Source organism: Mizuhopecten yessoensis, unplaced genomic scaffold (genome assembly GCF_002113885.1).
Source record: "Mizuhopecten yessoensis strain PY_sf001 unplaced genomic scaffold, ASM211388v2 scaffold716247, whole genome shotgun sequence".
NCBI lineage: Eukaryota > Metazoa > Mollusca > Bivalvia > Pectinida > Pectinidae > Mizuhopecten > Mizuhopecten yessoensis.
Window position 1 is genome coordinate 240,495 of NW_018480021.1, and position 27,820 is coordinate 268,314.

General features: G+C 38.0%; 1 protein-coding gene across 3 annotated transcripts in view; it reads right to left on the reverse strand.

Moving 5' to 3' along the window:
- The window catches only part of LOC110442313, a 34,282-nt gene extending 18,495 nt beyond the window's left edge, over window positions 1-15,787 (reverse strand). The window contains exon 1 of one of the 3 annotated variants that reach the window (XM_021485847.1): window positions 15,752-15,787. The gene's annotated coding sequence lies outside the window, so the exon portion shown is untranslated. Of the gene's footprint in view, window positions 1-2,695; window positions 3,054-5,857; window positions 6,094-15,751 lie in introns of those variants that run through there. The other 2 variants (XM_021485846.1, XM_021485845.1) reach the window with 2 other exon arrangements.
- Window positions 15,788-27,820: the final 12,033 nt, after the last annotated feature.

Sequence of the window (27,820 nt, forward strand, 5' to 3'; positions counted from 1 at the left end):
TATCACAAACACAGAGGGACAAAATATATCCTATCACAAACACAGAGGGACAAAATATATCATATCACAAACACAGAGGGACAAAATATATCATATCACAAACACAGAGGGACAAAATATATCATATCACAAACACAGAGGGACAAAATATATCATATCACAAACACAGAGGGACAAAATATATCATATCACAAACACAGAGGGACAAAATATATCATATCACAAACACAGAGGGACAAAATATATCATATCACAAACACAGAGGGACAAAATATATCATATCACAAACACAGAGGAACAAAATATATCATATCACAAACACAGAGGGACAAAATGTATCATATCACAAACACAGAGGGACAAAATATCACACAATGTCTACATGGAAAGCAGAAAGTACAATAGTGCCAGCGTATATGCCACATGCGACATTGTCAACATACAGGGACAAACTATACCAAAGCATCAACGCCCAGGTAAAAATATATACCAAATTTGTCGGCATGCAAAATATACAACAATGTCAACACGAAAAGGACATTTACCACAATGTCAACATGCACGAGCAAACTATGTCATATAACCAATACACACAGGGACAAAATATATTATATTATATTGGACCTTTCAGTACGATCATTGACTTCTTTACATTCTTTTAAAAACTCGTGAACTTCAAACGTACTATCTCCTCCGCCAATCTACTTAGGTTTCGGTGAACGTAAATTAAACATTTTGCATACAAAACTTAGATATCAGTGTAGTCCACTTAAATATGATCTTTATAGGGTAAACCTTTTTGATAGTCCAGTTTGTAATTGTGGCCATCCCTGTGAAAATGCCTTTCACTTTTTTTATGAGTGCTTACTTTTTAACGACGAGAGACGCATCCTGTTCCTAAATTTGAATGCCTTGTATGTTGATTTTGATTAAGAATTACTTTTGTGTGGTAAAACCCAACTTTCGGTAGAAACCAATACAATTTTTTTAGGTAAGTACATCATAACATCAAATCCAGCAATAGGTTATGATAATTATAATTATCATTCCTTATTTTTTTTTTATATGTTTACGTTGTTTTATATGGTTATGAAATTGCATTTCATTATTTTGCCTGATTACTTTGTTACATTGGTCTTGTTCATTATAAAATTACTATACCGGGCTGCATGTCAATTTTGTGATATTCAAATGCGGATCCTTTTTACATTTTACACGATTTCTTTTCTAGGTAACCCCCATTCCCTATCCCCCACCTCCATAACCTTAAATTCCTTCTCCACCCTATCCTCCTCCCGTTCCCCATAAAACATATACATTGTATGTACCATATGTATTTAGGAGAGGACTTTCATTAAGTAGTAATAACTTGTTGTCCAATCCATTTGTATATTTGTACAATAAAATATGTTTAAACTTAAACTAATATAATATTAGGACAAACAATACTCGTTGGACAAATTTTACCATTTTGTCAACATCTTTAAACAATAATTTCCCACATACAGGGACAAAATATTCCTTTATGTTAACACAAGAAAACATGTACCATAGCGTCAACGAACAGGTAATATCATTGCATATTGCCAACAGATAGGGACAATGCAGTCCTTAATGTCAACATGCATATAAAGGGACAATATATATATATCGACAACATTCAGGGACAAAATATAGCTATCGTCAACATAGGACAAATGTAGCCTAGCATCAACGCACAGGTAATATCATTTCATATTACCAACAAATAGGGACAAAATAGTCCTCAATATCAACATGCATATAAAGGGACAAAAAATCTATATCGAAAATATTCAGAGACAAACTATAGCTATCGTCAACATAAGACAAATTGTAGCCTAGCATCAACGCACAGGTAATATCATTTCATATTACCAACAAATAGGGACAAAATAGTCCTCAACATGCAGGGACTAATACAATCTATTACCTGTAACTGAGCGAGATCGGGTTATCAGTCGAGGGTTAAGATTCTGTAACAAAATCCTAACTGAGGCGTAAGCCGAGGTTGGGATGTTCCAGAATCTTAGCCCGAGACTGAGATAACCCGATCTTCCTCAGTTACAGGTTATTGATTGTTTTCTCGCGCCTTTTAGTTCGAAAAAAGTTATCAATTTTGCTAAAAACTACAAGTTTTCCGTCTGGGGCAACAAATGATAATGACTTATTAACTACTTAAGCTACATTTGAATGCTTCCGCGTAAAAATGTAGTCCGTCCTTGTAAAGAAGACAACGTATTTCACAGTGTAGATAATACTTTATCTACAACCTCAAATATCTTATATTGCAGATTGTCAATATCAAGCAGTTAACGCGTGGATGAATACATCACAGTGTAACAATTCCGCGAAATGTCACGTAAAGGTACAAGACAGATCGGACGAGATAGAAAATTTTAGCATTAGGTATGACATAGGATATCTCTGTTTGTGGTGCGAGAAAAAACATGTCTTATCATCAATTTTCAAACTGTGTGAATGTTTAAGTAACGAAAAGAGGTGTGCAGTATTATTTTTAAATAAAATATATACAGCACAGTATATCAAAAGCACACAAATAAAGGTAAATAAAAATAACTATAAAAGATAATTAATGAAAATTATATTGACTTACAAATAAGTAGCATAACAACAAGCTTTTTTGACTTATCAACACTATACCATAACGACTTACATATAGAAGTATATAGTCAACTCCGTTCGTTTGAAAAATCCTTTGTCTTTCATACAGGTATGATGCCAGTTTGTATCAGTCACCTTTTCGTTCTGTTTGTGTATTTGCCCATGTCATAGAACTCACACCAAGAAGTGTATACTGTAGCAATGCATCAACTGCCAAATATCCTAATATTTCTTACAACAGATAAGCCTTCCAACTATCTATCCAAACACACTGCCACGCTCTGTTGATCTCTCCAACGTTCGTTACACGGTCTATTTTCAACTGTCAGCTTTAAAAAGCCAGGTAAAATTTCAATGCTTTGGACTATATATTTTAATGTATGCACCTCTATGGAAACCGTGTTTAGTGTGGTTCTGCGTATCTGCGGACTAATTACAGCAGCAGTGTTTGTTGGATACGTTGTGTTCACTTATCGATCGCTGTTCTATCTGATCAATTTTCAAGCTTGCCTATCGAGGCGTTGCCTTTGGAATCGATGTTCTTTCCGCCTGTCCCACTGGCATCAATAACGGCTATCACCGTTAACGTTAGTTGTGTAATTTGTTACCAGTTATGAATATGGATTTTCTTACTATAAATGCATGTGATGTATTAATTTACCTGTAAATTCTTCATAACTCAATAAAATTTCCCATAATAAAAGATCTTGATGAAAAAACAACAAAAAACACCTGTAGCTTCTCTAATAAATATGTGTTAAAATTACTTTTAACTTCTACTTCTTATTTTCGGCTTTTATCTTCAATAAAATATATCTGGGCATTATATAGTATGAGATATCAAAAGAAGAGGATATGTTGCTTTATTGGTCTTAATTTCAGAGTTTTCACCGACATGCTGAATTAAGAGGATCCCCTCACCGCGAATATACTTCTGGAACAATTAAACTTCGTATGCAGTAAACTATTTAGGTCTTGTCGATAAAATTCAAACGTACTTCATGAATGTTTAACTTTTTTTGTGAGGTTAAATTTGGTTGGTAAGACCACAAGAAATCTTTTAAGAAGGTATCAAATATAATTATCACTTTAATCATTGGTAATCAATTTTTATCAGTTTACACTCGCATTAATTTGTTACATAACTATATAATGAAATAAAACAATTGTAGAAAGAATTATAACTAGATTTACTTAACTTATTGTCAAAAGTGCTTCGACGAAAACTTTTTGATGTCGTCCCTCCAATGATTTCACAAATTGACGTTTATTGGGTAAGGATTTCAGGACAGCAATTGTAAATATGGGTTTCAATTTAAATGTCATTTTGTTCAGTAGTTTTAATCATATTGAGTACAATGACAACATAAGTTCATTTTAGAAAAAAACTTTTTGTTTGTCTAATTCATTTAAATATCGAAGAGCTTTTCCATAAGTAACTCTATATTATACATCAAAAGTTTGTACTGATACCTGTATCGTATAGGCAAATTTTATAGCTTCGACAGTGAATGTAACACTTGTGCGATCTGTTCTCTTTAGAGAAAGTGCTACTAACCATGCTACAGTATCTAAACCCTCTACAGATGGCTATTTAGTGGTTCAGTTACAGGGAAGAACCTTAGTCCAAACGAGGGTGAAAGGAAAATGCACGAAAATCTTACATACATCTGTAGTGATCGACTGACGGAAACATCCAATGTTCCTGATCTGATTGGAGCAGGATAAACCCTCAATTGTTTTGGCACCTGCCGATGCTTTGGAGATTTGTTCTGTCTTTTCCAAATCAAGCTTAACTATGCTTCTAGACTTTTTGATTTGGTGTTTCTGTTGTCTCAAAATTGTTTAACAAATATCTGTGAGTCATAAGAGAAGGAAAGCGAAGGTCATAACAAAACAGACTTCCCCGATCGGTCCGATTGAACAAAAGACCTATTTTCGTGGTGTTAACACTGAATCTCAAGGAACCTCCGCAATCTAGGGAGTGTCATCTGTGGTCCTATGCCAAAACAATGTTATTGTTCACTCAAATATGGCTGGATCCAACATACCAAGCACTGACTAACCCCTATGCCCACGAGAGATACACAATACGTTTAATAGGTATACTAAAGAAAAGTAAGCAATAATGTTTATTGTAGATGTAAAAGATATTTAAAAAGTAAATCACATTTCATTTCTTAAAACGACCGTTGAGTGTTTGAGAGATAAACCTAAAAATCAGAGAGGAATCATGCATGACCTTTGAAAAATGTGCTAAATATTCAAACTTTTAACACCGAAATACATGGAATAGACTGCAGGCCTAATTGTAGACCAGGGCTGGTGGGATAAACACAAACGCTGTTTAAGCGTTAACATGAAGTTTTAAGCCTACGTCAGGATTCTCACAGCCCCTGTAATCTCTGATATCAGGACAACTGTTTGTAATTACTACTGTTGGAGAGGGTTTATTTGAAACACCATAATCTTTCAATACCCCCGTAGCTCTTACCTTCACAATCGATACATTTCAGAAAGAACTGATTTCTATTCCAGTATCTATTCAATTCGTTCCGATAACTACAAATCCATGCATGTTTTATTGGCAAACTCACAAAATCGAAATAAATTTACCAGCAGTTTCTGAAAAACCCCACTTAACATCTCTATTTTTTTGTCCATTCCTGCAGGTCGTGATTTTAGTTTCGTTCAGTGAATATTTACTACTCCTATCGTATTCACAGACGTGCAGATGTTCCAGGTCAGTGTAGGTTTCGCTTGCTCGTGGCTAATTATCTGACAAATATTACCTATTCTTTCACAGCCGACGTTATGCCCATACCTTGTGTAAAGGAATTCTATGATAGTTTCGAACATGACAAACATACCATCATTGATTTGTGTATTATATGGTGTTTTAAGCCACCATGGTTCTCTTGGAGTCCGTCCTGATAGATGTACCATGTGGGCAGATAGCAGGAAAATATACATGGAATGTTTATATCAACGTGTGTTTCTTTTCACTGTCCTGTATTCCTTAGGTGGATGTAGTTCGTTTAAACTGAATATGAATACTCACATAATCAATATCATTTTCAATGAAACAAACTCTCATAATGTCAAAACATAAAAAGAAAATCCGAACACAAACTAATTTAAATATATAATCATGGTAGAAATGTTATAGGAATACGTCTCATATGTATTTGTATGGTTCAAACTACACACTTACCTTATAGTTTTGTGTTTTTCATTAAAGTGTCCATAGAACAGCTGATCACTGGATCACATATATCTTAATGAATTAAGCTCCCACTAAAGTACTGCTGTTTTCAGCTGACACTATTTCACTGAAAACACACACTAGGGTAACACCAGTATCTAGTACCAACCGTATACTGTAACACACACTAGCGTAACACCATTACCTAGTACAAGCCGTATACTGTACCACACACTAGCGTAGCACCATTATCTAGTACAAACCGTATACTGTAACACACACTATAGCGTAACACCAGTATCTAGTACAAACCGTATACTGTACCACACACTAGCGTAGCACCATTACCTAGTACAAGCCGTATACTGTAACACACACTGGCGTATTACCGTTACATTGTCGTTAAAACTGACCAGTGTACGGCAATACTTTCGTTTCGCCGTTAGTTGAGGCCGCATACAACAAAACATATACCTATTCGATACGCTGGCGTTACAGAGACATCACCCAATGAGACAAGCAGTTCAGATTTATTGACCAAAAGAAAGCCTAAATAATCTTTGTTCTGCTCCAGTAAACCCTCAAGATAATGTGTGTCCTAACGGTTAAGTACGAGTTCGTCGATGTATCCGATTCATTTGGTTGGCAATGTAGGTCAGGTATATATTATTGTTACTGTATTAACAACAGTCAGAAACGATGATGTTTCGAACAAAAAAATCGTACAATTTACAAGAAGAAATTTAGGGTAAAAAGACGCCAACGTTAAAGCACATAAAATCGGAGAACCTAAAGTTAAAAAAACAACCAACAACAACAACAAAACAACAGCAATCGATGTAATGTCAATGTAAAAAAACCCACCATGAACCCCTAAATAAATAGATAAATCATAGATAAATCAACAAATCAATCCTAAATATATAAATAAATAAATGAATAAATCATAAATGAAAAAAATAAAATAAAAATTACAACCTCAGAAAAAAATGTATTGAGCAAGGACAAACAGCTGTTAACACCGACGGAGGATTTATTCAGCCTGGCGTTAGACTACTAAGTCGTTGGATCATGGCACTGTTATGTAGGTACTGTTATCTCGGTACTGTTGTAATCAGCTGTGTCCGATCCCCCCAGTTCACTCACAGATCAGATAGCATCCTAATAAAAGATTAAAACACTCGAAATATCGTTATTATAAACCGATATACGATTTCAAAGATACACGTGACAGGTATGATTACAGCTTCTAAACTAAACCATCCACAATGAACAACAACCCGACAACAAAATCTTAGGAGTGTGATACAAACATGTTTCCTATATAACGCTGTAGCCAAATATAGATCGGTGTCCTATACAGTCAAATCTTTAAGTGACCACACACACAGGGGAAGGTTTAAACGCGGTCTTATCAGGGATGGCATGTTGATAGCGTAATAAATACAGTAAACCTCGTTATACTGTCACCATTTGTACAGAAAATGGCATTATAAAGAGGTTTGGCAATAAATTGAAGAAACTTATAAAGGATTTCTTAAACTCGTCCATTCTGAACGTAAATATACAGTAAAACATTGTCATTTGACCAGGGAAGATTTGGCATTATAAAGATGTTTGGCAATTAACTGAGGAAATGTATAAAGGAATGCTTAAACCCATTTATTCTGAACGTAGATATACAATAAAATCTTGTTATACTGCCGCCATTTGTCCAGAGAAAGTTTGGCGTTATCAAGGATTTTGCGATAAATTGGGGTATTTTTAAGAAAAGGAGAAAAACGAAACCGTGAATTATGTTGACGGTAAGCGAGGTGACAAATGGAACGAGGGGCATTATATCGAGGTTTTATTGTAGACGGAAACCTACTTTTCGCAGATGAGAAAAATAGTGGTCTCTAAACAGAAAGGAGTGCTAAAAATGATAAAGTGTCGAACAGATGCGACAGTATTTAAACATAATTCAATAATAACACGGTGTAAATCACAAAACTTTAATATAGGACTAGTGTACGCTACAAAAACACCAACATATAATTTACTGCAAATCAATGAACACACAAACATTTATCATTTATCTATTGACAGAATAATGGAGCTTGCCTTTAAACACCCGACAACAGAATATCGGGGTTACTACCAGAGCCAATCGTAAAATGATTTTCACTCAAACAACTTCAATACCCTGGCTTAACATGACATATGTCAACTGTTTTACTACATATATATATAGTACCAATTCACCATCACAGTTCGAGTAAATAATTAATAGGGTTTCAGATAGTAGAACACATAAAGCATTGCAATTTCGATCTAAACTGAGTATAATGGGTATAACCTGTCACCGCATTACCTTTGTCTTAATTTAAACTACGTGTGACGTCAGGTGATGCTTCATTTCACACGAATATGAAACGGAAAACAAAATCAATTAAATCGACCGAGCACGTGAAGAAGCTTTAATTACAAATGTAACTTCAAATTGACTATTTAACAAACCGATTATAAATTAATTAACCTCTTTTCATATGACGGTGGTAAAAGTGAATATAATATCATGATAGTTACATGCTGTAAGCAGATATTTTTAATACATGTAAACATGGAATAATGACTAATAGAATGTTTACCTTACAGTGCTATTTGAGTTTCGTACAGCCGTGTCATAACTGCTACTGTCGCAATACAGTATGAAACTAGTGAACTTACATGGGCGCCAAAAAGGAGTAATTCATGAAAAATGCCATAGTGTCAATAGGCAAGGACTAAATCTCAACTCAGATCTAAAAACCTTTGCAAAGAACATATTTTCGCAATTATTTTGGGAGTAAATAAACATTAGTTTCAGTTTTCTCCCTGTGTAGGTGATGTTTTAGGTTCCGTCCTGTGTGTTGACGCTTTAACATTTTATCTTGTACAATTATGTTGAGGTTCTGGTAGAATTGTCCTTGTGTGTTGTCGCTGCGCCAGTAAGAGACAGAAACCACAAACACACTTTTGCTGACACACGGCTTTTACTGGGGCCCCAACCGGAAAACGATGATACAGACTAAACTGATATGATCTAGAACCCGGTATCGGGCAGTAGATCCGGAAACATACTCAGTAGTGGCGCTACCACTTTTCTCTAAACAAAAGGAGCATATCCCACAGTTCGAATAGTCTTGTTGCGAGGAGATAGCTACACACCTCTGCTGGCTTGGTTATCTGACCAAGTATGTACATAGGCATAAATACAAAACACTAGTACTTTAACTCAAAATCAGAAATCTACCCAGTTCAATTGTACATAATATAGTCCTTATAACGGTTAGGGAGATTGCACTCGCGCCTTGGACGAGAGGACGTAGTAGGTTCAGGGCTGATTTTGTCCAGAGGTGGCAGCACAGGAGTACTGCTATCGTCGTCACTTGGTATAGGGTCACGTGAATCATCATCGGACGGTAGAGAGTGCTGAGGTGGCACTGAGATCACCATGGGGATGTCCGGGATTTGAGGTGTAGGAGCCTCCTTTTGAAGGACTGTTGATTCCTCCTCCTCGTCATCAGTAGACCCGTCTGCTATTGAGGAACCAGGGAAAGCATTGTCCACAATAGTATTGGCCACTTTGTAGCAGTCGGTGAGTTTTACTCGATAAGCTGTAGACCGCAGTTGGTTGCCAACAAACTTCTGAATGTTACACCACGCTCCCTCCACTTTAACGACAAGATATCGGTCTCGTGCTTTGGTTTTGTTCCTGTCCGAATATAGGTACACAAGATCACCAACCCGAATAGTCGGACACTTAGGGGTTAAGCCTGATGGGGATTTGGACTTCTCGCTGAAAGCATGGTTGGCTTGGCGGGTGTTATGTTGCTCCAATATAAGTGTCTGGTCATCCAATGGGATTTGTTGGTTGAGGAACTGATCACGATGAGACCACATTTCTCTTGATGACAGACCACGATTACGAATTCGGGTATTGACACGGGCAGTCGCCAAGGAAAGAAGTAGTGGTGTCACTGCTCGGCATACTGGATCTTGGCGAAGAATTTCATCTTCTAACTCCTGAATAGCCCTTTCTGCCACAGGGTTCTTGTTGATGTTCTTCGGGTTACCAATTTCAATCGCCAATCGATATTGTGTGAGTAGTTCGTCACCTACTAGAGCTTTGAATCCTGGAGCGGCATCGGTTCGTACAACGGCAAAAGGACCATCTAATGGACTGAGTGGAATGCACAGACGAAGGAGACCCTCCCTAAGCGTGTCTCGACGTTCATCCTCAAGTAGCATAGTTGAGGTGTACGATGTAACACATTCCCGCACAAGGAGGATGAATTGACGTTCACGTTTGATGACATCAGCAGCAAACTGACTGCCCACTGTTACCGTGGGATCAGTTGTACTCTGGGTTGCCAAGAACGAAGGGGTTTTCCTCAGGGACGCGCACTGATGACAACTGTCAGTGACACGGTGGATAGCACTGTCCATGTCTAGAGCGTATAAATATCTGTTGACCACGGACTTGAGTTGATGATTGCTGGGGTGTCCTAGCTTAATGTGAAGAGCTGTAAGTAGGCCATCGAGAACCTGTCGTGGAACGATGATGTTATCTGTCACTTTTGAGAACGGAATGTTGCGTTTGACGACCAGTAGTCCATCCTTTGAGAGGGAAGCAACATTGAGATATCGTTTGACGTCCTTAACAGTTGTCTGCTTCTTCGATGGACGAGTGCCTTGTTTGAGATGGGCACAAGTGCGGCGCAAGTCGCCACACTCCGATTGAATACCAAGCCAGGCTGACCGACTGAGGAAGGGCATTTGAGCAGTTCCGTTAAGGATCTCATCAGAACAGATGCTGCGCACAACAGAATCCGTCTTTAAACTCACAAAAGTACATACCTGACATGTTGGGTCTTCACAAGAGGGGGCATTACGGCTGGCAAAGTCAGATGGAAGAATAGAGGAGCCAGCCACGTGTCGAATTGAAACTTGGAATCGGCTGGCAGTCGACAAGAACGTAGTTACACGTGGACTAGCGGAGAACTCCCCTCGACAAAGCTTTTCGAAGGCTTGAACGCATGGCTTACTGTCGGTAAGGATACAAGTATTGAGGGCAGACTGAATTATATATGGTGAAAAATGTTTGATCGCAGCTGCAATAGAGAGCGCTTCTATCTCGCATGGAAGCCACCGAGTTTGGTTCTTCCGCAATTTGGCACTGAAGAACCCGCCAAGCTCAGTTTTTCCCTCACGTGTGACATAGAGAGTAGCTCCTAGACCAGGATTCTTTACTGCACCATCAGTCACGATCCAGAGCTGGTCCTGGGGTCGAGGCAGTGTGATAGTACGGTTGGATAACAGTGCTTTTTGTGCTTTGTCGAAAGCACAGATCAATTCGTCTGACCACGCAATGCTGTCCTTTGACTCGTGTCCTGCTACTGCATTATCGAGGGGTGAAATAAGAATCGAGCAGTCCTTCATAACTCTTGCCAACACTTTGTAGGCGCCGATAAAAGATCGGAGACCAGAAACATTTGAAGGCATCGGGCATGTGGATAGGGTAGATATCCGATGGGGACTCGCACGGATTGTTCCGAGGCACCATATCCATCCCAATATGGAAGTTTGCTTGGGAGCTATCACAGTCTTTGTTGCAGAGAGACTCAAGCCACTTTGACTTAGTGCTCTCAACACATCTGTCCAGTTGTTTAATAGCTCCCCCAGGGTGTTACCACCACAATAAAGGTCATCTGCCACTTTCGCGATACAGCCCTTTTCAACAAGACCACCAAGTACTCGGCATGTTAGCTCTTCAAGGGCGGTTTCAGAACCAGGCATTCCCATAGCACATCTTGCGTAGACTCGGACGCCCTTGAATGGTGTGGCTACCCCACAGTACTTCATTGAATCCCGCGACAACGGAATCTGGTAAAATGCCTTTGTAAGGTCTGTGGCGATGATGTATTTCCATTGCGCAATCTGGCGGAGGGTGGAGTCCACATCTGGCATAAGGGATGGCTGCGGTTTGGCATAGCGACCGACATCTGCAAAGGCGGTAACCAGACGGAAACCCCCATTTGGCTTCTTAATCAAGAATGATGGGTTCACATACTCAACAGCGATGTTGACGTCTTCTGGTCGTTTAAATACACCTATACCCTCTAGCTCGTCGAATTTCTGTTGAAGCTCACCCAGTTGGTTTCGGGAGTACTGGGGTACCCTCCCCTTTCTCTGGGGGGGCTGAACGGGCCCCATATTTACATGCGCCTGGAAGGGGCCTACTGCACCATTGTACCCAGCAAATATCGGGTTGAAAACCTCATCAAACTCTTTAAGAACAGTTTTAAATTTGGCCTTCATGTCACATGGCATGATGTTGTCAGGATCAAGGTTGACAAGATCAGAGTGATGAGCTGTTCCTGGACATTTGGATATTTTAGGTGACACAGGAGCGTCGCCCGAGGCTGAGTTGTCGGGAAGGAATGTACTACGGGCAATGCAGAAGTGTTCATTCTTCTTCACCAGTTGAGGTTCTCCTGTGAGATTAGGAATGCGGATCTTGCCAGAGATACTAGATATGATGGAAGGTTGAGGCCAGTTGGATTTAGTATTGTTGATTGAGGCATGTGGTTCCACCGCCACCTTTGTACCAAGCTCCTCAGGGAGTTCTACTTCCAAGTACTCTCCTGGCCAGACAGTTGAGCAAGACGGGGCGCGTAACACTTGTCGTACAGCATGTCTGTCCATTGGGGAGGGCGGAGAACTGTAGGAGTATAACGAGTTACCTCCCAGAATAACCTGTCTTTTGGCAGGACGGATGAGGACATCGTTCGCTTCCATAAACGGAATACCTGCTAGAATATCAGAGTCTAGATTCTCGACGACCAGTCCCTCAAAATAAAGCTCATGCCCATCACGAGAGAATGTTGACCGCGTTTCGCCCAACACTTTTAGCGGAGAAGACCCATCTGCCTGGTGTGCAGACTGGGTTGTAGTTGTCACACGTAAACCTAAGGCAGTAGCGCAAGATGCACGTATCATGTCTCCTGTTGCACCGCTATCAATGATAAGGCGCACAGTATTATGGCCATGGAACACATCCAGATATGGTGACTGTCGTATTTTGACCCTGGCAATGACGGAGGGTTGGGGCTCCTCACTGTCCGGATATGGCTCCACCTCCTCGTCACACATTCCTGCAATCTGTCGTGTTCTAGCAAAGAACTTCTGGTCCTGTGCGGGGAGGAAGCTGCATTTACTTAAAAAATGGTCACATGCCCTTCCTTCAGCTTTACATAACGGACAGGACTTCCAGCTCTTTCTAAATGGTTTCGACTGTTTGGGACGAAACGATGCAGCGGCTCGCATAGCTTTAGCATCCTCAGTTGTTTGAAGTTCTTCTCGTAGCGAGTCGAGAGCTTGGGATATTTCCGGCTTTATTGACGCGAGCGTGCGTGATCGTAATTCTGTGCCGTAACGCTGCTTCACGAGTTTAGGAAGGTCACTGTGAATGAGCCTTAACCAGGTTAATACAACAAAATTTTCCAGAGACGGTGAAAGTTCTTCATCTTCATCAATTCGCTCACCATGATGGGTGATGCCTGAATCTCTGTGTAACAGGTTGTCCTCTGTGAACGCCATCAGCCTTTGGTATAAGTCCTCCGGTCTCTCCGTAGGTTCTAATTTAATGGAGCAAAAGTCGATTAGATGGGCCCCTGTTGACTGAAACCCATAATGAAGACGAATCTGCTGCCAAAGAAATTCAACTGACGTGGAATTTTTCACAATAGTATTTCTAGAAATTATGGGGGCATAGTTAGCAATCTGTCCTAACATTAATTCCAACATTCCCACTTTTTGATCACGTGTCCGCCGCCTTCCTTCGGGTACAGGTTCGCCATCATCCACAAAACCCCTGTGCTGTGTTGTTCTCGTTTTCTTCTGCCATTGTACGCCATCAACTAGAAACGGGGCAAAGTTTTGATCTAAAGAAAGGGTATACATGAGATTTTGTCTCCAATTTTCAAAAGAATTGACTGTTTCATTTTTTGTAAGGCACCATTGTTTCGGGGCCCTGTGCGTGTTAGCCATTTTTTCCAAGTGCGTTCCACAGTAGAAATGACACTACGATGCGGTTTTAGTTTTTACCTTATTGTGCGTGGACGATTCGTTTCTTCATACGTTTGTTGGAAGATGTGAGTTCATATATAGCGCTGCCACCACGCCAGTAAGAGACAGAAACCACAAACACACTTTTGCTGACACACGGCTTTTACTGGGGCCCCAACCGGAAAACGATGATACAGACTAAACTGATATGATCTAGAACCCGGTATCGGGTAGTAGATCCGGAAACATACTCAGTAGTGGCGCTGTGGTAGATGTTGTCCTTGTATGTTGTTGCTGTGGTATATGTTGTCCTTGTGTGTTGTCGCTGTGGTAGATGTTGTCCTTGTATGTTGATGTTGTATTAGGTTTTGTCCTTGTGTGTTGTCGCTGTGGTGGATGTTGTCCTTGTATGTTGTTGCTGTGGCAGATGTTGTCCTTGCATGTTGATGTTGTACTAGGTTTTGTCCTTGTGTGTTGAGGTTGTACTAGGTTTTGTCCTTTTGTGTTGTCGCTGTGGTAGATGATGTCCTTGTACATTGTATGCTGTCGTTCTGGTAGAATTGTCCTTGTGTGTTGTCGCTGTGGTAGAAGTTGTCCTTGTGTATTGTCGCTGTGGTAGATGTTGTCCTTGAGTGTTATCGCTGTGGTAGATGTTGTCCTTGCGTGTTGTCGCTGTGGTAGATGTTGTACTTGTTTGTTGATGCTGTACTAGGTTTTGTCCTTGTGGGTTTCCTCTGTAGTAGGTTTTATCCTTGTGAGTTGATAGTATCGGTCGTTATAGACGCGGTTGATGTTGTCACTGTGGTAGATGTTTCCCTTGTGGGTTGTCGCTGTGGTAGGGGTTGTCCTTGTTTGTTGATGCTGTACTAGGTTTTGTCCTTGTGGGTTTCCGCTGTGGTAGTTTTTATCCTTGTGAGTTGATAGTATCGGTCGTTATAGACGTGGTTGATGTTGTCACTGTGGTAGATGTTTCCCTTGTGGGTTGTCGCTGTGGTAGGGGTTGTCCTTGTTTGTTGATGCTGTACTAGGTTTTGTCCTTGTGGGTTTCCTCTGTAGTAGGTTTTATCCTTGTGAGTTGATAGTATCGGTGGTAGATGTTGTCACTGTGGTGGATGTTGTCGCTGTGGTAGATGTTTCCCTTGTGGGTTGTCGCTGTGGTAGATGTTGTCCCTGTATGTTGATGTTGTATTAGGTTTTGTCCTTGTGTGTTGTCGCTGTGGAAGATGTTGTCGCTGTGGTAGATGTTGTCCTTGTTTGTTGATGCTGTACTAGGTTTTGTCCTTGTGGGTTTCCGCTGTGGTAGTTTTTATCCTTGTGAGTTGATAGTATCGGTCGTTATAGACAGGTTGGTCAGAAGGATCGAACGGCATTTTTATTCCAACTTCATGCTGGTATAAACGTAGTAATCGATCTGAGTTCATACCGGGGTATACTACCGTTCAATCCTTGTTATTTAAACTTTGGTGTTATTTATTGTCCTAAATACAGATATTCCATCATATTTTCGATACTTAAGTGTCTGTGTCGTCAGTGCAAACGGGATTCATAGAACAGCCTAACGTCACCAAAATGTGTGCCTTTACGATTGTCTCATGTTATTCGAGGCAGAGGAGAAGCTTTAAAATGTCGCTTATCAAATTGCGTTCATAGAGCGAATCCTTCCGGTAATGGTCATGGAGGAACTTGCAGTGGAAATGTAAATATACATAAATATTATACGGTCGTTATACGGACTACTTCTCAACTCGATATTCTATAATGTAGCATGTTCTAAGACAGACATGATTGGTAGGCAGTAGAGGCAACACTTACCTATCATCGGTATCAACCTTAAAATCCGATATGTGTTTCACCCGAAACAAGGCTGACATTTAGGCATCATTCCGTGTTCGTCGTCGTCGTCGTCATCGATGTTGTCATCCACAAAATGGCTTCTGTTAGATATCCCTTGCAGAAATGCTTTGATTTTCATGAAATTTCTACAAAACCTATACAGCGTCATTAACGCTTTATATTTTGACCCAAAGCTGAAAATCGCTATGGCCACCAGCAGTCATCTTGGTTTTTGCGTGATAACTCCTAAAGAACTGCTTTGGACTTCATGAAACTGTTTTGCATATTAGGAAATTTCAAATGGTTTATCTGTATAACACATGAGCCTGCGACATCACTACGTCCATTTGATATAACCATTGTAATGTCAAACTGTATTGCAGTCAATACGGAACAGTCCATTCAATCATCAATCATTCCATACCGTTACAGACTGACAGGTGAGATAATATAAAACGGATTACAGAGTCCACTGCAGCACGATATCAAATGTTCCAAAACCCAAATTGTCGAAAGGATATAACATCCGATTTCTCCAATTCCCTTGCGACTTAGTGAATGAAAACAGAGACCATATAGCGTTTCGCTCAGTGTTGAATTTGCCTATGAATTATTTTACATATCGATGCTGTCTAACTAACTGCAAATAAAACTTTGTCGTAAAATACATAATACCCTACCGCCTAGTGATAAAATCGTTCTCTCGTTCAATGAAAAGGACGAAAATAGAACGGCGAAACGTTCACGTCTTGTAATAAATAATGGTTCCAGAATGGTTTTGGTTTGAAAATGTCAGTTGGATTTAATAGTTAGTGGAGGAGGAATGCTAGTAGTCTCCCGTAGCATGGCAGGAGGCGGGTATGCATCCTGTCGTTATAATCCATCTAGCGACCAAAAACATTTGGTCATAATTTCGCTGTGTGTATTCGCCCTGGGTTACATGAATTGCAATCGGACACTGTCGGCACTTCCCGTAAACGATATAGTTTCTCCAATCGTCACAACTGGACAGATTCCGTACCTGTATTAATGTAGGGTAGTTGATGATTAGTCTACTCAGCCAACACTTACAGAATTACATTAATGAAGGGTAGTTGCTGATTGGTCTACTCAGCCAACACTTACAGAATTACGTCGAGGTTAAGGGCGTATGCAACGTTGTCCGGATACACTCGAGACGGAGGCAGATTTACATTAACAGATCGATTCCCTCGGTAAGAATTTCCAAACGAAACCACCGATGTACCACACCTGAAAATGTGAAGCCTTGATTATTTCTTAATCGGAATGGTTAAAGAAACGCCATGAAAATATTCATACAAGTGTGTGCAAATTGTTACTTTTGTTTCAGATAAAATAATCAGATATTTCTCTATATAATTAAAAACGTGTTATTTGATATCCTTTTAAGTGGAAAAAAATCACGAACTCGTCAACTAAATATCCGGAGCTATAATTGTCTTCGATTTTACATTGCAATATCGACAAATTCTCGCTTGACATTGTAGAAGCCTTTTAATGTGTTACGCATTTCATTAAACAGCCAAGTTGGACGACAACACTGTTAAAAGTAAAACATTATTACGCTATAGATATTTCACCTGCGATTTACCACGCCAAGTAGAAACATAACCTAAAATTAGCTTTACACGACACATTTAGAACCTCAAACATTTCTCGATCGATCTCCGTGCATATGAATGATGTTATTTAGATAAATATCAGAAATCTATTGACAGTGTAAATAGCTGTCGAGTTCAGTCACATTATCGCCATAACACAATGGTGACTCTCTTACGTAACCGGCGTGTTTATTTTTGTTAATTGCTTAGGGGACATTCAAGAGACCAATTTCACCTATTTTAACTCTCATGTATTTTTTCTCTCAAGTCGATTCTTCCATTCTGTATTACTTTCTGTAGTCGTTTAGACTGGTCACAACTGACAGTCCTATGTTAGAACAAAGTACCGGATAGTTTTCGTGTACGATTTGTTATATATAATGTATTGACTATCTCTATAAAACAGTCACAAACGTTGGCTGTATAATAAGTTGACATCGTTAATGAGGAGACATATCGGTGGGGTCGGCCAGGTTGACGTCAGTATCAGTAGTCATCGATGCCCTACTAGATAAAATAGGCTATGAAAGAAGACGGAAAAAAATTATAATACTGTCATGTCATACGGCCATGTCATACAAACGGTAAAACATATGTTTGTGTAATATCACATAAAGATGCTGCAATGGGTCAAACCGTGGGGACATACTCCTACGTCAAAACAGGCACTACTTTTATCTACTAAAGATGCTACATTATTTTCTGATAACTTCATATGTTTTTGTCATCAAATTAATTTTAAATGTTTATTTTGTCATTATTATTGTCATTGCATTTAAACTGATCAATATATAAAAATAATATCTGGAACTACGTTTCACAGCGCGGAACGACAATACTATGATCGGAGTATTTTGGTTTTGACCTATATAGAGTTAACTGATAACAAATAACTGTGTTTGAAGTTTTCTTTCAAATTATGAATATTTTGTAATAAATAGGATCTTACATTCGTGTCATATGACAGGTATATGTACAAATATCAGAGATAACATTCATCAGTTGTCTGGTTTGTTAGTTGGTTGTGTTACATCTTACTCCTAAAGGTTTTGATGGTTCCCACTGATGATCATTGGGCCACAGCAGCTGAGGTAAGTAATACAACGACTGTGTCGACAGATGATGAGGCATCTCAGTGGCTATCTGGAATGGTTTAACAGTTAAATAGGAGGAAAACACGATTTGACAATTAAAAAGAATTAGCTTTATGCCAAATTAGAAAGAAATCTTTATTAAACAAATGTATTTTAATTATTTAAAATGAAATTGAATTATGGTAAATGTGGAAATGTTCGCGTTGTGACCAATTAAACTAACAGCGGTGTGGAAATGTTCGCGTTGTGACCCATTAAACTAACAGCGGTGTGGAAATGTTCGCGTTATGACCCATTAAACTAACAGCGGTAAGGAAATGTTCGCGTTGTGACCCATTAAACTAACAGCCGTGTGGAAATGTTCGCGTTGTGACCCATTAAACTAACAGCGGTGTGGAAATGTTCGCGTTGTGACCTATTAAACTAACAGCGGTGTTGAAATGTTCGCGTTATGACCCATTAAACTAACAGCGGTGTGGAAATGTTCGCGTTGTGACCCATTAAACTAATAGCGGTGTAGAAATTTCGCGTTGTGACCCATTAAACTAATAGCGGTGTGGAAATGTTCGCGTTGTTGCCCACTAAACTAATAGCGGTGTGAAAATTGTTGTTTTGACAATGGTTCTATAATCATAATATTATACACATCTATAATTTATTAAATTTATAAGTAAAAATTCACTTGTGGATATTTCAGCGCTATTTTACTCAACGAAAAAACGCGAGCATTTCCATACCGCGAAAATTTCTACTCTTACAGTATAGTATAATCACATGCATGGATTCAAAATGTTGCCCTTCAACAAACATACATGTATTAACATATCTTTATTCAAGAAGGGGCTGTAATCTTTACACATTTACAAAAACTGTTATTATAAATATTTGGATTAACTTATAATTGGTTACACAGTTCCTAATTTACTCCAGATAGCTAAGGAGATCATGTTTTAGAAAGGTTGTAGAATTCAGAATGGATCATATTGCCGAGGCGAGAGTGATTATTTTTTTCTTCAACACAACAAAGGTTGCAACAGAGAGTGGATCAGATTGTTGAGGGAAGAGTTTTTTTTTCTATGACTCTTCAGAAGATGCACCAACTAGAATGAATAGATCAAAACAGATAAAGAATACAATAGTTCTAGTACCGATTTCCAAGAGGTGTGTTAACGTTGATAATGCAGCGAAATATTTGTATGTTGTATGAATTACAAATGAAGTTGATTCAGCCTCCCAATGATAATACAACAGGGTAATTATCATTTTTTAGTTCCCCTATAGGAATCGAACCTTGGATATCTAGTTGACTAGCCTGACGCTGTCCCGAGTAAGCTAAAGAGAAATACTCTTTAGTCGAGTCGGTAGGTAGCGGCTAGTGCTTGACCAGGGTTACACGTGAAATAGCTAATAACCTTGCCTTGACGAAACCAGAACTAATCTGCTGTCACACAGCAGCAAAGTAAAGATGAACAATGGCACTAGTTAATGTCGCGCTAGCAAAAACACGGGATTATTAACCGATGGGTTCTGAATCAACAGCAAACTGGGAAAAAGAACTGAGAACTTTCCGAGCTATACTTTTTTCCTTCAGCGTCTAACTTGACATTTGGAAGTTGAAGTAGTTGTTGAATGCTCGTTACTAGAAGGTTGAAGTAAATGATTGTGCACGGGAGGAACCAGGCAAGGCGACTCTTGCTGAGCCAAGAACCAAACGTGTTTTCGTTGGATCCGCAAATCCATTAACATATCTTTACTGAAGAAGGGGCTGTAATCTTTACACATTTACAAAAACTGTTATTATAAATATTTGGATTAATGTATAATTAGTTACACAGTTCCTGATTTACTCCAGATAGCTAAGGAGATTTTTTTTAACAAAGGTTGCAGAATTCAGAATGGATCATATTGCCGAGGCGAGAGTGATTATTTTTTTCTTCAACTCAACAAAGGTTGCAACAGAAAGTGGATCAGATTGCTGAGGGAAGAGTGTTTTTTTCTATGACTCTTCAGAGAATGCACCAACTAGAATGAATAGATCAAAACAGATAAAGAATACAATAGTTCTAGTACCGATTTCCAAGAGGTGTGTTAACGTTGATAATGCAGTGAAATATTTGTATTTTGTATGAATTACAAATGAAGTTGATTCAGAATCCCAATGATAATACAACAGAGGTAATTATCATTTTTTATTTCCCCTATAGGAATCGAACCTTGGATATCTGGTTGACTAGCCTGACGCTGTCCCGAGTAAGCTAAAGAGAAATACTCTTTAGTCGAGTCGGTAGGTAGCAGCTAGTGCTTGACCAGGGTTACACGTGAAATAGCTAATAACCTTGCCTTGACGAAACCAGAACTAATCTGCTGTCACACAGCAGCAAAGTAAAGATGAACAATGGCACTAGTTAATGTCGCGCTAGCAAAAACACGGGATTATTAACCGATGGGTTCTGAATCAACAGCAAACTGGGAAAAAGAACTGAGAACTTTCCGAGCTATACTTTTTTCCTTCAGCGTCTAACTTGACATTTGGAAGTTGAAGTAGTTGTTGAATGCTCGTTACTAGAAGGTTGAAGTAAATGATTGTGCACGGGAGGAACCAGGCAAGGCGACTCTTGCAAAGCCTAGAACCAAACGTGTTTTCGTTGGATCCGCAAATCCATTAACATATCTTTACTGAAGAAGGGGCTGTAATCTTTACACATTTACAAAAACTGTTATTATATATATTTGGATTAATGTATAATTAGTTACACAGTTCCTGATTTACTCCAGATAGCTAAGGAGATTTTTTTTAACAAAGGTTGCAGAATTCAGAATGGATCATATTGCCGAGGCGAGAGTGATTATTTTTTTCTTCAACTCAACAAAGGTTGCAACAGAAAGTGGATCAGATTGCTGAGGGAAGAGTGTTTTTTTCTATGACTCTTCAGAGAATGCACCAACTAGAATGAATAGATCAAAACAGATAAAGAATACAATAGTTCTAGTACCGATTTCCAAGAGGTGTGTTAACGTTGATAATGCAGTGAAATATTTGTATTTTGTATGAATTACAAATGAAGTTGATTCAGAATCCCAATGATAATACAACAGAGGTAATTATCATTTTTTATTTCCCCTATAGGAATCGAACCTTGGATATCTGGTTGACTAGCCTGACGCTGTCCCGAGTAAGCTAAAGAGAAATACTCTTTAGTCGAGTCGGTAGGTAGCAGCTAGTGCTTGACCAGGGTTACACGTGAAATAGCTAATAACCTTGCCTTGACGAAACCAGAACTAATCTGCTGTCACACAGCAGCAAAGTAAAGATGAACAATGGCACTAGTTAATGTCGCGCTAGCAAAAACACGGGATTATTAACCGATGGGTTCTGAATCAACAGCAAACTTGGAAAACGAACTGAGAACTTTCCGAGCTATACTTTTTTCCTTCAGCGTCTAACTTGACATTTGGAAGTTGAAGTAGTTGTTGAATGCTCGTTACTAGAAGGTTGAAGTAAATGATTGTGCACAGGAGGCACCAGGCAAGGCGACTCTTGCTGAGCCAAGAACCAAACGTGTTTTCGTTGGATCCGCAAATCCATGCTGAACACAGAGAGATGTGCCACAGAAAGTGCTACAGTTGAATCTTTCATTTCATTTCATTTCATCTTTTATTGACAAGATTGCATAGTCAATTGGATAGAATAACGGGTAAAGCCTATATAAATTCTCTCCGTCAAATGGCCGAAGTGAAATAAACAATGAGACATAATATTTTAGACATATTAGAAATGAAAACTTTAACACAAAATAATTCATATTAACACAAGGCTAAGGGGAAGTACTAGTGTAATCATTTACAATGTCAAGATAAGTACATGTAATAGTCAGTAGTCATGCTCAACCAGATTCTCCTGTATGTAATTTAGAATCAGTATGTTTAAATCCTGGGTTTAAGTCATATACAAAATAAAACGACGGGATTTTCCAATAAAAAAATGCACATCATCAAGTATTCGTCTATGTGTATACCATCACAATCAGGACAGCCCTGGAGAAGCTGCCATGACTATTAAGGGATTAAAGATAGGACATTCCAAAAGGTAATGAGATACTGTTTCGTGTTCAGCAGAGCAGGTACAAGCTGGGCTATTAGTAAGATGGTCATGGTGTAAATATGAATTTAAATTACTACAAGAGTTTCGAAGTTGCTCTTCTGTTACCTTGTCTTGAAAATTGATACAGATTCACTATCAGAAACAATATCTTTATTAAAGTGATTTTTAATGCTGCAGTAAAAATTCACGTGTGGATATTTCAGCGCTATTTCACTCAACGAAAAAACGCGAGCATTTCCATACCGCAAAACTTTCTACTGTTACAGTATAGTTTAATCACATGCATGGATTCAAAATATTGTCCCTCAACAAACATATTAACATATCTTTACTTAAGAAGAGGCTGTAATCTTTACTCATTTGGATTAATGTATAATTGGTTACACAGTTCCTGATTTACTCCAGATGGCTAAGGAGATCATTGTTTTACAAAGGTTGCAGAATTCAGAATGGATCATATTGCCGAGGCGAGAGTGATTATCTTTTTCTTCAAGTCAACAAAGGTTGCAACAGAGAGTGGATCAGATTGCTGAGGGAAGAGTGTTTTTTTCTATGACAGGATGCACCAACTAGAATGGAAAATATGAGTGAATGAGTTGAATCTTTACTTGGACACCAAGAGTTTACGCAATTTCAAGGTATCCGAGGCTTTCGTTTGAATGATGCGTCTGACATCGAAATAATGATTTAACTTAGTTCGGATACAAGACCATCTCAATACAATATAAATTGATGTTTGAACTTTTATGTGCAGAAGTGATAGCTTCTCTGTCCCTGCGTCATTACTAACGAGTACGATGACCTCTCATGGCTAGTCATTGAAGAAAGTCCCCATTCTCTTTCCTACTTGTTTACGCCAACGGTTAAAACCAAGTTTACCAAATCTGAACTTTGACCTAGTTTTTTTTTTAAATGCACAGTTATAAGACTTCAATGTCATGCTTGGAGAAGTATATCCAAAGAAATTTATATCAAATACAATAGTTTTCTCTACGGTATAAATAAGCAAGAGATCCCAGAGGGATCTTGGCGCCCACCATTGTACCATCTTTATGAGTTCTTTGTCAGTTCGATCTTTTCTCTTCTTTCCTCTTATCTGTTTGATCGAGTCATGTTAACAGTAAATGCACCTTGAGGTAACTTTTGATCTAAACTTAATACTGATGTGTATGAAAGCCAACCTTCAAAGTGAGTTTGTCATTTCACATATTTACTAGTACAGTACTTAATGTGAAAGAAATAGAATCAATCATTGCAATATGAGAAAGATCTGTTTAGTTCTTCCTTTAGTCATTTTGTTTTTATGATCAGTCTCAAAATATAACATGCACAACGAGGGAGCAAGGGGAACATACATATCAAATTTGAGAAAGAACCATCCAGTACTTCCTGGGAAATAGCACTAACAAACCTTAACTGTCAAAATCAAAGATTTGTTTTTTCGATCAGTCTAATAAGAAAATATGCATAACTTCATACCAAAGGGAACCTATATAAACAAGAGGCCCATGGGCCTTAACGGTCACCTGAGTCCTACAGTATTTATTTTTGTTGTTGAAATATGTACCAATTTGAGTAAAAAATAGTTAAGTATAATGTTAACTTAACTTTGTCAGGACCATGAGCTGATCATTCCTAGACCGATTTTAAATAAGATCGGCCTATTAGAAATTGTTTTTAAGTTTAGAATAGGTATTTACAAAATAGCGGCTGTGGTGGCCATATTGGATTTCTGATTGACCTGAAAAATAACAACACTTTGTCAGGACCATGAGCTGATCATTCCTACCAACTTTCAGTTCAATCGGCCCAGCAGAACTTGACTTTAAGTTTGAAATGTAAAATGTTAATGGACGACGGACGAAAACGGATAGCAATAGTTCACTTGAGCAAAAGCTCAGGTGACCTAAAAACAGAAATATCTCTCCAGTATTTCCTGAGTAATAGCCATAACAAACCTTCACTGTCAAAATCCAAGATATCAGCCAGTCTGCCATTTTGTTTATCTGATCAGTCTCAAAGGTTTATTTACACTAGTAAGGACCTAGGGGAACCTACATATAAGATGTGAAAAAGATCTCTTCACTACTTCCTGAGAAATAGCGATAACAAACCTTCAATGTCAAAATCAAAGATGGCTGCCTGTCGGCCATGTTGTTTATCCGATCAGTCTCAAAAGTTGCCCTGCACAGCTAGGGACCAAGGGGAACCTACATATAAAATTTGAAAAAGATCCCACAGTAACTTCCCGAGAAATAGCGATAACAATTTTTCATTATCAAAATCCAAGATGGCTGCCTGTCGGCCATGTTGTTTACCCGATCAGTCTCAAAAGTTGCCCTGCACAGCTAGGGACAAAGGGGAACCTACATATGAAATTTGAGAAAGATCCCTCAGGAACTTCTTGAGAAATAGCGATAACAAGAATTGTTTAAGGACAGACCACGTACGCATGGTAATTTGAAAAGCATACCTTACTGTACATCAAGATGAAAGACCGAGTTGGTGTTTTAAATCATATTACAATTACATGTACGCCTACTTCGGGAGGAAAAAACCCGACTGATCAAGTGTTGAATTGACCAAGATTCTGGGCTTTTTAGCTGTTCACCGAGGTGAAAGGTAGAGTAAGGTATGACAACTCAGAGTAGAGATCGGCATGTGCCGAGCCATTACCTTGTGTAATTAACTTATAATACCTGCGTCTGCTTTATTTGTGTCCCATGGCAAATACAAGGTCAGTGCAAGTAGTTAAGGGTATAAACTTCACTTCAAAACAAAACACAAAACGTCTAATGTTTATAATAATGTATTCACTATTTATTGCTACATGTACTTTCCTATTTTCTGCTCAGAAAAGCAAAACATAAATCCAGCTTATCATCGATCAGAAAATGGAATCATCGATCAGAAAATGGAATCAAAGTAAGTATAAAGTGTCATTTAGACCAGTATTCGTTAAGATCATGGTAAAGAGTGAAACAAGTCAATTACAAAATGGAATGCATTGTGAAATTATACATTATATGCATCATCATTCTATTAAGTACAGAAAAAAGCCATTTAAAAAAAAATCAAATTCTTTTTTCTCTTTCTACTGAAACTTTCAACAAACATTACTTATTTGTAATGTTTGTAGGTTCCTTAAAATTTGTTTAATTTCATATTCATTTAAATCAAAATACATAAACGAAAATGGAACGAGTTTCCAAATTTGATCAGATTATTATTTTATCTTCAAATTTGACTCATCAAAACCATATACAGGTCAATTATGTCCATTATATAAATATATAAAAGTGTTGTAAAGGACTTGTTTCGCGTTCTTTAATTGAGATTTTAATTCAAGATGACAGACAGTTCAAAGAAACTTTCAGTGAATAATTTTTGTAGGTGAATCAAAATTTAATTGATTCATCTTGTACGGGAAAAGTGTGAAGTAATAATGGATGCAATAATATAACTAGCTCGAACAAAACAGTTCAATTATAGCGAATATACAAACAGGTATGATGTGTACTAAAGGAATCAGCTGTCTGTGATAATGGTTCAAACCTCGACTAATTTAACACTTCGTGTACAATCGAGCTTCGTAACCCCAGCCACCTTGCATTTTGGTTTACATTGAAAGTAAATGGCTCACTGGAAAATTTCGAGTCAAAGAAATAATAGGGACATCAGATAAGAGTTGGCTGTGCTTAAGAGACTAGACTGTTTGTATGATTGATATGATTAATTCATAAAAGTGAATTTCAAATACATTTATGTCAATAATATTTCACTGATCATGTACAACCTTTTTAATTGTATCACCTTCACAGAAAGCCGTCTGAATAATTTTCACTTTGGTAAAAACATACTCAATAATTAAAAGCATGTAAAATGTTTTCGGTCAAATCTTGTTTATCGAAGAGTTCGGTTCATGAAGGAAACGTAGAGATTAAATAGTTTCTGTTCATGGGATGGTCATTAAATCTTGTTTATAAAAAAAAATATGAACAGTTTTGCCTCGGGCAAAACAAATCTAAAAGATATATTCTTGGATCGGAGATATCTTATAGAGATAATAAACTAAGGTATGCGGTCTTCTGTTCCAAAAAACAACTCTTTTACATTGAAAATTTATGCACTGTAAATTATATACTAAAGTAATAATACATGAATCAATTTTGGAACCCAGATTAATTACCGAGATTTTACTGAATACACCTTATCTACTACTCACATGTATAAACCCGATAGCCACCGACCATTAGTATGACTATTTAACACCAAACACTGTTATCACACAGACCCATATTAACCTGCCGAAGGTAAACACAATTACATAGACAGACATGCTGAAAAACACTGTATATTTTGATTGAGATTCATTTGGTGTCTGCAAAGATAATTTCTTCTTTTCAATAATACCACTGATTCAAAAGTAGTCTATATATACCGCCAATATAAAATACCTATCATACTTTATTATAATTCAGGGCAAAGGATAGTGACAATGTGGAAATTGACACAAAAAGACGACCACAGGAAACGCAGACATTAAAACGAAAGGAAAGACATCTGAAGCCCCAACAACCAATGGAGGCGAAACGCGATACTCTAGACTGGAAGGGTAAGTGGTACACCCAAAAACACGTCATTCACATCAATATCATTGATATATATCACAGATACATGTAAGTTAATTCTCTCTTTACATTTTGTAAGGATAAAGCAGGTGGCAGACTACAACTTTTTCTTTTCTCTTTAACAGATAGCCATACAAAACACTTCATTTTTCTTTGATCAATTTCATGTTGATTTATTTATCGGAATACATAGCAATGTGTTCCATCAGGCTTTCAACATTTGTTGTTGTTTTTTTGTTTTGTTTTTACATATTTTCAATATAGAATATGAAAAATCAGAACATTTAAGAATATGTTGTGTCTTGTGAAATCGAGTCTGTTTAGTAAACAACCTTTAAATTTCCTCGTATGATTTTTTCAATCTCTCATAGAAATTTTGAGAAATTATAGATTTGAAGTTTCTGCTAATGAGATTGGATATATTGAAATCATAAATAATGTTACTTAATTATCTACATTCACCTAACGATGCATTTAATGATGTGTGTTCACTGATGTTCAATTTGGTTATTAGCATACAATTTGTGACGACAGCAGACGTCCAACCAGTCGCAATTTACAAACCATGTCAATTCAACAAAAATACATAGATAAGGTAA